Source organism: Cryptomeria japonica, chromosome 11, assembly GCF_030272615.1.
Source record: "Cryptomeria japonica chromosome 11, Sugi_1.0, whole genome shotgun sequence".
NCBI classification, from domain to species: domain Eukaryota; kingdom Viridiplantae; phylum Streptophyta; class Pinopsida; order Cupressales; family Cupressaceae; genus Cryptomeria; species Cryptomeria japonica.
In genome coordinates this window covers 133,401,150-133,415,434 of record NC_081415.1, presented here as the reverse complement: position 1 = coordinate 133,415,434, position 14,285 = coordinate 133,401,150, and positions in this window count along the sequence as shown.

The following is a 14,285-nucleotide window of genomic DNA, read 5'->3' as shown; positions in this document are numbered from 1 at the left end:
TATATAAACCTGCATTCATGTGTTAGTATCCAGCATCATAAATCATCATAAAACACATGCATATAGGAATCATCTCATAAACACATACATATAGAAAAGTACAAGTATCCATCCAAGCATAAACTCATAAACTCATCATCCTACATAACATCCATACATATCAAAATGCATATCATCAAAATATGGGATCTCCTCATATATATCATCTCATGTATCAGAGTACAATGAAGTCTACAAAATCGGCTACCAAGAGCCATCCAAGACATAGTCCAAAATGATCATATAAATACATGCATGAAAAATGCTCTCTCAGATGCCACTCTGACCAGATGCTGCACCACCATCGCCACCTGCTCCCCCACTAGTCCCTGCACCATCCAATCTATCTCTTCGTGGAGGCCCCATCAAACCACCACTAGCTCCTCCACCACTTGACACCTCTCTCCATCGTGGACCCGCCACACCCACACTGCTCTGCATCCTCTAAGACTGCTTTGACTTGGTCTGCCGCATCTGTGTATAGCTCAGTGGTTGCTGACTAGCTGGCACCACTTGCTCATATAATCCCCGCCAATACTCTATCTCTGTCTGTGCTCATCCAAACTATCTCATCACCTCCCCAGTAGGACCCTATGCTCCTACTCCAACTGAGACTCTCTCCTGTAGCTCTGCTAATCTCTCCACTACACTATCCCTCTCCCACAGCACTACAGTCAGCTCTGACTCTTGTGCAAATAGTTGCACATCTCTCGCTGCAACCTCCGCCTCCAGATCCTCCACCCGTGTCTCGGCTGCTATCAATCGAGTATGCAAAAGTGCTAGCAAATGCTCCAGAGGATCACCACCCCCTGTTGCTCCCTCCCCCATCTCCATAGGTGCCTCTCTAGTGGCTCCCTCTCCATACCTCGGCCACCTAATCTGACTCCTCTCAGCACCAACGGTCCCTGTGATATCAGCAGTTGCAATCTGCCTCTCCCTCTCCGTTGGACCCAACCACCTAAGCCACCACCTCCACCACCTCCACCATCTCCTCCTCCTCCTCCTCCTTTGTCACCACCATCCCCCCTCCCTCATCCACCTATCATAGGTCCTCGACCTCCTCCCCTCCTCTGTCTCTGTCCCCTCTCCTCCTCAAAATCAGGAATAGGCTCTGTTGGATCTGATATCCGCAGAATCGGATGAGCCACCATATACTACGTATACTCCTCCAATACCCCTGCATCTACCACCCTCGACCATATATCCCATGGCTTCACCTGAAGCATTCAAAACTCTACCAATGCCTGATCATAAGGAAGTACTGGCCCCCATGCATATCTCTCTCAGACCACTTTGGCGTACTCTCTTGATCCCCTCGGCAATCCCTACTGCCGCCCAAAATGTCTCATCACTTGGCCCGACACCCGTCTCTTGACATCATTGCATGTCCTCCCAATGAGGAATTGAGTCATGAATACATATGGCAATGCCTTTGCATCATCCTCCCAGGGCTCACATTCAATGTAGGGTCTCCAAATCACTGCATCTATGTCATCTAATGCCCGCCACCACCACTCTAACTTCTCCAGGTGGGGTTGACTCATCATGCCATTGTACATGAACATATAGGGTTGGTCAGCTGCCCAAAATCTCAGACTCACTGGACGAGTCACCGGTAAGTGCTCCCACACCCAAATGTGCAGCAGTGTCACTCCCACTGCCAAGGAGCATCTCCCGTGGTATGCTACCTCATGCAGATCCTGATACATGTGCGCTAACACGCATGGTCCCCAATAAAATTGGGTCCCCTCCATCATCATTAGCTCTATAACCTGTCCCCACCCAACGGTCAGACCATGCGATCGCCTATCAGGACACAGTAGCCCTCCCACGATCCCAGACAAAATTGCTGGCAATGGCTCGTACAAAGCAACAATATCCTCCCAGGCTATGGAGCCATCATCAATGTACACGTCCTCATCAAAGAATCTCTATACCGCTAGAGTCCCCCATGATCTATCATAAGTAACCAGCTCACCCCGAATGGGAATATGTAGGATGCGCCACACATCCTCTAGTGTCACTATCATCTCCCCTTGTACTAAGTGAAACATGCAGGTCTTACTATGCCAGCGCTCTGCCAACACTATAATCAAACCGTGATTCATCCGAATCACAGCATATGCATCACATCATATAGCCCAATCACTGCAATATAATCAATCTCGGCCTCTGTTAGTCGATCCCATAGCCCTTGTGTAGCTGGATGTCTCTCGTGCAACTATAAGACACGTAGATCCTCCTGCACATGGGCATCAATTAATCATCATCAGTTGTTTTGTTTTCAAACTTTCTTAAGTTTAAACCTAGACTATCAATAGATACTTTGATCAAGTATCTTCGGGTCTCAACAGGTAAGCAATCATGGCACACCTAGACTTCAATAGACATTTATCCTAATGACCTAAGTCTCATCAGGGCTACTATGGTTCAAAACAACTCTCACTTCACATCCCTATTCATCCATCATTGGCAATGGGAGATTTTTGTTCACACAAACTGGGGCATCTATTTTCCTAAACAAAAGTGCTATCTTGCAAACAATAGCGCTACTTTCTACACAATAACGCTAAACCCCTAACAAAAGTGCTTAATCAACCCTACAAAAGCGCTACAACAGCTACGCAATAGCGCTACTTAACATCAAAAGCGCTCAATTGACCCCTCAATAGCGTTCAAACATGCATACAATAGCGCTCATCTTTTCAAAAGTGCTCAAACAATAATGCCATTGCGGCACAAAAGCGTTAATTAATTGAACAACAACGCCAAAACATAGTTTCAGTGTTATTGTCTTGACTCAACTTGGACTCAGCAAAAAACATGTCAAAAATTCGTAAAATTCAAAATTTCAAATTTGCGTACCGCTGGTCCATTGTCCTCTGGCCGCTGGAATCAACGAACTCGCTCAAAATGATGCTCTGCTACTGGTACCGACATCTTGACTGCTGCTCGCTCCTCCAAAATGTCACTATTAAAGCTCTGAATTCACTATGGTCGTGGTAACAAATGACCCTGTTTTCACCCCTTTCCCCCATATAAACCCTTCACCGTAACCGTAATTTTTCCCTGCTCACCGCCATGATCCCTGTGAATTTTTTGAGCCTCCCATTTCTCCATTGTATCTCTGATTTCTCCCATTCTTCACCCGTATTGCTAACTTCTTCTCTTCTATCACCCTGCCAATTTTCATTCTTTTTTGAGAGATCGCCCGATTTTTCAAAATTTTTTGGCCCATCTCTCGAGGGGGCATACCACCCATTAAATTAACACTTTATGGGTCATTTTTTCACACCTATTTCTCTTTCTTTGAAACGACACGATAAACTGCATCATCTTAAAGAGGGGCAAATGTAGTCACATAAATTTGTCCAATTTAATTAAATGAATATTTCCTATTTATTTGATTAAAAATCCACTAGCCATCAATTAATTAAATTAATATTTAATTAATTCATCTTCAAACATTCTCCTATTAATTAAATAAATTATTCAATTTATTTTAATTAGTTCATTATACCAAATTCAAATCAATTAAATGAATAAATAATATTTATTTCATTTAATCCCCTATTCCTCTTTTAAATAAATTAAATCAAACATTTATTTAAATCATTTACCCCCCCACTTGCATTTTCCTACAAATGCAACTTGCACACATTTATTGAAATAAATTAATTTATTTTAAATAAAAATCCTATTTTCCTTCACCCACCAAATCCACTTGCAAGCCTAAACCCCTTCTAGATTCTTCTAACCCCTTCCTAATTAGCCTAATCCATCTCCTAATAATTGTCACATTCTTAAGCAACTTGGAGTCACTTCTCAAAGACTTCAAAGTCTTTGAAAAACATTTAATGCTTTGTGTGTTCAACAATTTAACCTCCAAAGTCTTCCAAAACCACTAATGGCTCTTACATGACCATTTATGGTTCTTACATAACCATTTATGATTATTTCAACTTTCACTCATGTGTCTTCTCAAGCATTTATTGCTTTGACCATGGTTATCCCTTTTGCCTTTGCACAAGAGTTTATCCATTGGTTAAAGGCTTTATTCTTTGAATAAAGAATTTATTCACTCAACCCAACCTTGACCTTGACTCCCAAGTTAACTCCCAGGTCATGTCAAGCATTTAATTTTTATTTCCTCTCCTCTCAACCTATCTCACATTGACACTTGTCATCCTGAGATTGGGTTGAAAGCCTTCACATGGATTGAATATCATTCAATCATGACCCTTGTTGAGATTACTCAATCTCAACCATCCATTGCTCCATTTTACCTATAAATAGAGGTCACATTCCTCATTTTCAAATCCAAAAAAAGCATTCTCAAGGAATCCTCAAGCATCCTCAAGCATTTAACATTCATAGTCATAATCTTGAAAACTTGTATGCATTTAAGCTATAGTGAATTCTAGAGAGCATTTAGTATAATCAACTCATATAATTTTTATTTTGGCCTAAAATAAATCATTTTAGCATTATAGCATCTAATATTAGCTTTTATCTATATTTACATAGCATTTAGAGTAATCATCTACAATCTTGAACCTCCATAAGCATCCATAGTGCAAAAAGCTGCTGAGAGCTACACTATTTTGGAACTTGGAGAGGAGAGGAACAAAGGAGAAGGAACTAAGAACATGTTAAGAGGCATTTGGAAATAGCTTCTTACATTTGTGTCATTTGTTAAATATGCTAGCATGATCTTAGTATCTCTTTTGATATGTCTGCTTAGATTAGTTCTTGGTTGAATAACACTAACTATTTCTTGTGTGTTTTTGTGTGTTATACGACTACAGGTTCTAGTCTAACCTTTGGGTATTTTGCAGAGCATCAATGACAAATGACATATAAATTGTACCAAGTCAATTCATAGAAAGAATGAAATTGACACATGAAAATTTTTGAAATTGAAAATTTATATTTTAGGTGTTGATTCCACATGGTAGGAGATTTATCCCACATGCCATATTATTGGACCAAGACAAAAAGATTAGATAATGAATGCATGGGTATAAGTTCATGAAGATCTATAATAAATTGTGGGTGTGTAGAAAGAAGTGTGGATGGGGATGAGATAAGGATTAAATGTAAGACAATAAATGTAAATGGAGAGGGGGTGACAAATAAAGGAATCAAACCAACATTGTATAAGAGTGCATTATTTTTCAATATGTAATTTTATTGATGCATTCCATCAAAAGCAGACCAAAAGTAAACATGATTGTAATTGTTGTAAACAAAAATTACATTTCATTTTTCTCCACTTTGAGGTGCATGTGAATCATATTATAAACACGTATCTTAAAGTAAAAGAGCACTTAGAAGCATGCATGTAAAGTAAATATGCAAGCATAGTAGGATACTAAGGTCCATGTAAAGTAATGAATCTCATATATTTATTTAGATTTGTTCATCCTTCATCATGCACACTCCATGATAACATATAAAATATAAGAAATATATGCAATGAGTAGGCTCTATTATGCAAGTAAATATGAAAATAATTTCCAGTTGAACATATTATCAACTATCATAAAAAACAGGGGAGAGTATTGCTAGAAATTATTTTATGTAAAAAAGTAGTAATTGTAATGCTTCACCTTGCCATAGTAATAGAATGACATGGCATATCAATTGATACCATGTGATATTATCATAATCTATTGGGGCATAGTGATGAATTTATATATCATTACACATAACTATCTACAATCTCAATAAAGGAGTGTTAGCAACAAAATAAGTTCCCTTTAGTTAGATGCATCTATAGGATGTAAGGAATTAGAGAAGATATGAAAATAACACATGAAATGTTAATATAAAATAAGCATTTAAAACTATGATTCATAGATTATGCAAGTGAAAAAAATTTAAAATAACTTAAACAATAGGCATCATAAGCATCTAGGCTCGAGGTATCTATGAAGGAATATAACTTCTTTTTGAACACTATTGTATGCCGAGAGGGGGTAAGTGAATCAACATATGCAAAAAACTTGTGTAGATTAAATCATATAAACCATACCATTCATTCACCACATGAGTATAAAAATAAATTACTGGAATAGTAAATGCATCCACACAAGAAAACCAAGATTTTTAAGTGCAAAAGCTGGACTGGGAAAAACCATAGTGAGAATCAAAATCACATAAATATTTACAAAGATTTAGGTCATAGACTAGGGGGTTCACTACTTCAAACTCGCAGGCTAAGGCACACAACCTTAGGGCAAGATACATAGGAGAGACTTGCATAATTGAAGAGCACTTCTTTAGGATTAGATACAATAATAACGACAATAAGAGATTGAATTGAAAGAGATAATAGCATCTACCAATATGTAAATAACAATTCTCTAGTTAATGCTCATCTAATCTATCTTTTATATCTGCACTGTAACATATCTAGACCATTGTATTGCTTCACAATTGCATCACAATCGCACCTTACATCTTATATTATCATCTCCATTAGACATATACAATACACACTTCTACCAGTCTTCATAATCCAACTGATCCGTCCACTAAATGCCAACTGGATCAACAATTATCACTATTTGGTTGGCCAAAAGAAGATATAATGTGTATATGCATCATCGACCCAAAAATATTACATGCACAAGGCAAAAGAGATATGTGAAGATTCACACCTAGTAGACACACCTCCCAAATATTACCAAAAAGAAGTCACACGCAACCGCTTGAACCAAAAAAACATAAGATAGTACATGTAGATCTGTTTTACCAAAACACTTAATTCAGACCCAAGAATAAGATATGTAGACCACCACAAAGGTAGCCTAATGTGATAGTAATGTAGACACCTAAAAATGTCTCATTGATCATGCACTAATTATTCATCTAATCGATTAAATAATTCTTTAATTCTTTAATTAAGCTAATTAATTTTATTATTCAAAATTCATATTTCTTCATCATCTTAATAATTATTCCAATTTCTATCTTCTCATCATTTAATCATTAACCCTATTCTAAAATATTAATTATTTAATTAATTGTGATTTTAATCCTTTAATTTAAATAGTCTATTATTTAATTAAATTCAATTTCTAAATAATTAAATAGTTTCTTTAAATTATTTAATTAGCTAATTCCATTTCCAAATCCCCAAATTTTAATTTCATTTAGTTCTTCTAATTTCATTTAAATTTATTAATTCTCCAAATTAAAATTAAAATTTCCTCCAATTTCAAATACATGTGCATGATTTCAAAAATCAAATTGAAAATCAAAGTCAAGTTCTAAATATATTCAAATGACAAATTGAATTTAAAATAAATTCAATATTTGCATTAAATCTCATGCAAAGATTAAATTGAAAATCAAAGTCAAAGTTCAAGCACATGCTAAATTAATTAATTAATTAGATCAATTATCTTTCCAATCTCTATTTCTATCTTCCAGTTCAACCAATCATCTTCAGTTAACTTTTCAATCATTTTAATTAATTATTTCAATTAATTGATTAATTGCATCATTCTTCAATTATCCTCTAATCATTCTTTTTCATCTTTCAATCAATTTTTTTTCTCAATCAGTTAACTCAATTTACAATTCAATCTATTGAGTTCCACCTCTAAATCAACAATTCAACTATCAATCAACATGTGAACTCACACCTGAGTTCCACCTCTTGATCATTTTGTTCCACCTCTCAATCAATCTCACCCAAAAATTTATAAATTCAGCATTCAATCTTCATTTTCAACAATCATGAACTTTGAATCTTTGAGTCAATTGTAGGTTGTCAGCATAATATTTGAGAGCCATCATACCACAAAGAAGAGAATAATAATAGAAGTCATATGTGACATGGGATAGGGAGTCTTAATTGATATTTTACATCTTTATTGCTTTGATTGTGTTATTATATTGATGTTGTTTGAATTCTTTAGCTAGAATAGGGATTCATGATTTTCCTTATTATTTCTAGTTAAGCAATGATGATTTTAAGCATACGACATTTTGGTGAACCCGCCGTGAACAATAGCTAATTAACCCTCTGAGTTTCTTGTGTGATTTTGCAGGATTGTAAGGATTTTCAGATTTTTTGCAGGTTTTGTACAGATTTCAAAAGCGGATTTAAACATTATGCATTTGTATAGATAGTTGTAGACATCTAAAAATGTCTTGTTAATTCTACACTAATTATTCATCCATTTAATTAAGTAATTCTTTAATTATTTGATTAACCTAACTATTTCTTCTAATCATCACCCTTCAACACTTCTAATTATTCAATTTCTATTCTCAAATCATTTCAATCAATTAACCCTATCTCAATTATTATTTTTGCTTGGTAACCCTATCTCAATTATTAATTAAATATCAATTATTTAATTAATTATGATTTATTCCTTAGTTAAATAATCTTTATTATTTAATTAATTCTATTTCCTAAGTTTAAATAATTTCATTTAAATTATTTAAATTAATTAATTAAATTCCTCCAAATCCCCAAATTATAATTTCAATTAATTCTATCTAATTTCATTTCATATTTCCCCAAATTCAAATTTCATATCATTTCATCTAATTTCATATTTTCAAATTCACATTTCACCAAATCCGAATTTCAGTTAATTTCATGTGCATTTCAGCATTCAAATGACCAAATTCAAATCCAAATTGAAAATGAAAATCAAATTCAATTTCAAATTCCTACAACACATGCTAAATCAGAGCCGATTGATCAAATCAACTAACTCAATTAACTCACCAAGCATCCTTTTTAACTCAAAATCAACTTTTTATGACCAATCCATCAATTTAGTCATCTCCCTAGTCTATTCAGTTCACTGATCAATCAAATAAGTTTACTAGCCAATCTATTGAGTTCACTCTCCAATCAATCCTGTTAACAGATCAATCTATTGAGTTAACAAATCAATCATGACTAGTTCACTGATCAATCAATTTTAGTTATCTATCAATCAACACTTGAGTTCTATTTCTCACCCCCTTTGTGTTGAAAATCTATAAACTCAACATCATTTTCATCAATTCGATCTAGCATCTAGCATTTTAGAATCACAAAATCAAAGTCTTCAAAGTATTTGTATGCAAGAAATTGGTGCAATACCTGAGAGCCACCAACCACTAAAATTAGAGAAGCACAATGGAAGCAAAGATACAGAATGAGGGAGTTTCATTTCTTATTTCGTATTAATTTTCATTGATTATGTTTGTTTGTTAATTAGTTGAGAATTGGTGATTCATTCTTATTTTCTAATTAGCTTAATACCACATGACATTTAGGCGTAGAAACAATGGTGAACCTGACGTGAATCATGCTAACCTAAATTTTCTATTTTAAATGACTTTGCAAATCCATGCATGGTGAACAAGATCCAGATTTCACACTTGATTAAGTAGAAATTCACAATTGCCGGTATTGCACTACAATTGCTAATATATTGCATTGCAATTGATCAGGCATTACACCGCAATTGTAAATGTGTCTCACAATTTCCATAGAGGGTTGCAAAATCAAATTGTCTTGTGTCATTTCTTCATTATCTAGTCTTGTACATCTAACTCAGAAATTTCATCAAATTCTAGAAATTACAATTTCTGCATATAAGATGTATTTAATCTAATGGCAGGGACCATGAATTTCAGAATTTCAGGTGCAAAGAAGGTAAAACAATATAGGAGACAAAAAAGGACATATCAAAGACTTTTAAAGGCAGAAAGGGAGCTCCCTGAAATTGAAGAAAAGAGGAGATTGCTCAATATCACAAAAACATCCACCATTTCTTAACCAAGTACAAATTTTACAATGAGATTGTTGTGATGGCTCGTGTGGTGTGGGAAAATATCATTGCAGAATAACCCTTCTATCTTCTATCTTTTTTTGTTATTTAAAAAAAAAAAATTAATTTTTTTTACTGTGAGCAATTGATCTTCTATCAATTCGCAATTGAGCAGTCATCACATTTCAATTGGTTAAACAATAATTCATAATTGATGATATATCAATTCGCAATTGATTTGACATCAATTCACATTTTCTTTGTAGGTAATTCACAATTGTTAGATTAAATTTTTCTTTTTCTGTCCTGTTTCAGTTATGGTTTTATCAGAATATCTTTATGTCTGTAAAAAGACAGTAATTGGAAAATTAGGCTAGATAGCCCACGACGTGCTTACTAATATCATTTTCTGCAGGGGTAGCTTATAAACATTTCAATTTGGTGCTAATAAAATAAAACACAAACAAACTTATATTTTATTTCACAATTGCGATGGAGGTTAAAATTGAACCCCATGCTTTTTTGGAGCAACATCTCCAAATAGATTAGAAAATCATTGCGATGAAAAGTTAAAAAGAACCCTTATTTTTCGTGTCTTTGAAGGGATAGGTATTATGCTCTCCCCTTCAATGGGTGATGAAAAATCCAGACTCCCTTCTTGCTACTTTCATTTATTTTTTGCAATTAAATCCTTTAGAAGGCCTACCCTCCTGAGTTTCCCTTAGGGTTCCATTAAGGCCAGTGAGAGGGGAATGACCTAAGTGGCAATGACTAAAGCCAAGTAATCCAAGCCACTATAAATAAATGTGTATGCGATGAAAATCATATGCAACAAGTGTTACATGTTGTCACAACGACATTGTGCCTCCCTCAATACCTATACAGTATGTTAAAATCTGTAGAGCGTAACCTCTACAGACTAGGAGACCTCCCTCAATAGAGTGTAAAACGTTGTTGATTGTGACCACTCAAATGAAACCCTTTCTAAACACCTTAGAAATTAGAAGCCCAACTGAGTCAGTAACCAGCCACTTGGATTATCACAGTGCAAGGGTGGGGAATAATCCACCCCGAAGACACTCACCATATATCTCCCAGGATAATGGGCCAATTGAGGAGCAAACTTCTTTGGTTTGATTTCTGGAAAAGGCAAAAAAACAGGCACACCTTAGGGTGTGACATGAATGTTTGAGCTGATGGAGTATCAAGATGTGGGCTATGATAATACTTGTGACCTTTTGACCTTAGGAGAGTCTTCTTGATGTGATATTGAATTTCCCAAATACAACGAAAAAAATGGGGTCTTGAAAAAGACTCCAACATTCATGGGAATTTGAGAAAAGTTCCTTAAACAGGTATCTTTTCATGGTTTTATTCTTTTTGATGTGTTTGTTGTGTCCTTTGCTACATTTCACCAAGTTCAAACATTTTATAAAATACCAAAAACAAAGTGGAATCTCAACCAAAGTTTTGTCAAAAATATCAACAAGATCAAATCCCTCAACAAAGTCAAGTTTCAATATCAACAAGATCAAAATCCCGCAGCAAACAAGCTTGTCAACATCAACATCAAATCAAACTTTTACAACATTCTAGAAATGAAGAAAACATCTTACATGTTGTGATCTTAGGTTCAAACCAATCAAGAAAACATCATGGATTGACGTTATGCATTTCGTAGGGAAGGTGAAGAATTCATCTCTTCCATTCCTATTCCATCGGCATCCATAGAAACATTAGCTCAACAAATCAATACTTTGCAACAACAAATGAGAGACATGACTAGTCCTATCAACCATAGGGGTTGGTTATAAGATATGAAAAGGGAGGTGATAACCATGAGGGAATCATTATTAGGCCGACCTTCTTCTTCTTGTGAGACCATTCAAACATGCCAACCTTCATTCTTCAATAAAATAATTTCTACCTCAGTTCAACCAATATTAGAGTCATGTCAACCTTCTTTCAACCCAACATATCAATCATACCAATCATATCAACCCAACATTCAAAGTACCTCTTTCAACCAAAATCAAACCTTTTTCAACCAAAATCAAGCCTCTTTCAACCAAAATCAAACTCCAAAATAAAACCTCTTTTAACCAAAATAAAACCTCTTTCAACCAAAATCAAACCTTTTTCAACCAAAATCAATCCTCTTTCAACCAAAATCAAACTCCTTTCAACTAAAATAAAACCTATTTCAACCAAAATCAAACCCCATTCAACCAAGGTCCAAATCAAAATTCACACCAACCCAACACTCAAAGTACCTCTTTCAACCAAAATCAAACCTTTTTCAACAAAAAACAAGCCTCTTTCAACCAAAATCAATCCTCTTTCAACCAAAAGCATACTCCTTTCAACCAAAATCAAACCCCTTTCAACCAAAGTCCAAAACAACCACATCTATCCACCATTTCATCATATCCAAGTCATGATTCAGAGAGTTTCGTTCAAGATCCTTTCTCATCAAGTCAAAAGGTTGAAACCTTCCAAGAATATCCCATGAATATCCAAACTCCTTCCCTATGTTAGGGGGACAATCCAAAATTAGAAGAAATCAATCATGAAATAAATCAAGATCAAGAACAAACCTTTTCATTCTACCCAGTTTTTGATGAAGACTCCACCTATCAAGAATCTTACGATGATCCCCTCATTCTTTTCTATTCCACTCATAATAACACCCTTTTTTTTCAAGAGAAAGATGTTCTTGTTGAAATGTGGCGACTGATCAACAAAGTACTGTACACTCAGCACATATCCTTGCCGAGGTCCGGGGTTGGGTCAGGCCCCAGGCGGGGGTTTGGGGGTGGTAGCCCCCAAAGCGGGCGAAGCCCGCTATGGGGGGTCGGGGGCGGTATCCCCCGAGAAATTTTTTTTTGCCATTTTTTTGTTGATGAAAACTGACATTGTAATAAAACCCTAAAAAAGGCTGACTTTGTTTTTGCCCTAAAAACACATGTTATAAGCGGCTGGGATGCTTAAGGCATTGTAAGGTTGATGTACTATTTTTGCTGGATAATAAGAAAGATTGGACGACTATGTATGGTGGACGTAACCCATTCTGGGTGAACCACGTTAAATCTCTATGTTATCTGTGTCCTATTTTATTCCTTTATCTTTTGTATTTAAATTTGCATATAATTGTTAGTTCATATTTGCTTCAGATCTGCTTGAAACCCTAACAGTTCTTTCAAGTACCATCCAACATCCACATCCTAAACAAGATCCCATTATCATTTCTCCTAGTCTCTCTCATGATTCCAATACACAAGTTGTTCATGAACCCCTTATCAATAAAATCAACAATCTAGATCATACTGCACAGGACAACTTGTCAACAATGGTATGTGCACCATCATCAAATGCCAATGTTGTGACAGAAACAAGCATAAAACCAACTAATAAAATCAATAGACATATTGTTACATCATCTTCTTCAAGCACAAGCATAACACTAGGTAATGAGATCAACACTTGGTTGGATTCATTATACTCTTTAAGTGCATCAATAAAAATAGGCATAGCACCCACTCATGTCACAACTTTGAAACCAAAATCTATTTTCCTCATACACCCACACTTGAAAGACTGGGGGCAAGAAGATTTACCACAACTGAATTGGTTTAAAAATAAGGAGGCTATAGTAGAAATTGTACATGAAAGACTCCCAGCCACATATGCCATTAAAAAAGATAGGTTCATCCAACTCTTTAAACAAATACCAATGAATTATCTACACAAAGTTCATACCAACTCAATAACAACATGCACCTAAAAAGATATTATATCTAAGGGTGGGTTCATTTAAATTTTTAGTACCGCATTTGCATATTTCTTTACTGCATTGCATATTTCCATTTTAGAGTGCATCACAGTTGCTTGCATATCACCATTGCACAACATATAGCCGCATCAATAAGTCAAGATGATTGTCTAAGTCATTCACCTGTCTGCACTGAAAGGAACAAAGGTTGTCTCGTTTCCTAGATACTTGTTCATGATGTCTTTAGGAGGTCTTTAGTCATTCATCTTCAATGTCACCTTGTGATTAAGCTTTATCCTTGGTTGGGTAGAAGTTTCACTATCAAGTCTTGTTACCCAAAATCTATCAATTGCTATATCTCACACATTAAACAAAAACTCTAAGTCATTACAAATACCTAGTTGGTCACGTGGCTAGTGAAAAATCCAATATTCTACTTTAGCGCCACTGTAATTGTCATACCCAAGTAGGTTTCATTACTTACAAGTCAAGGCAAGAAAAAACAAGAAAAAATAAGTGATGCCTATATCCATCTCAAGGCAACATAAACAATGATATATAACTAAAATATCATGTGCAATAAAAGCTTGACTATGGGAACATGCAAGTAACTCCATCAGGGCTATGGACGCCTGCTAACAATGGAGCAATACTTGAGAGATTGTGGTATATAACCTCATCAA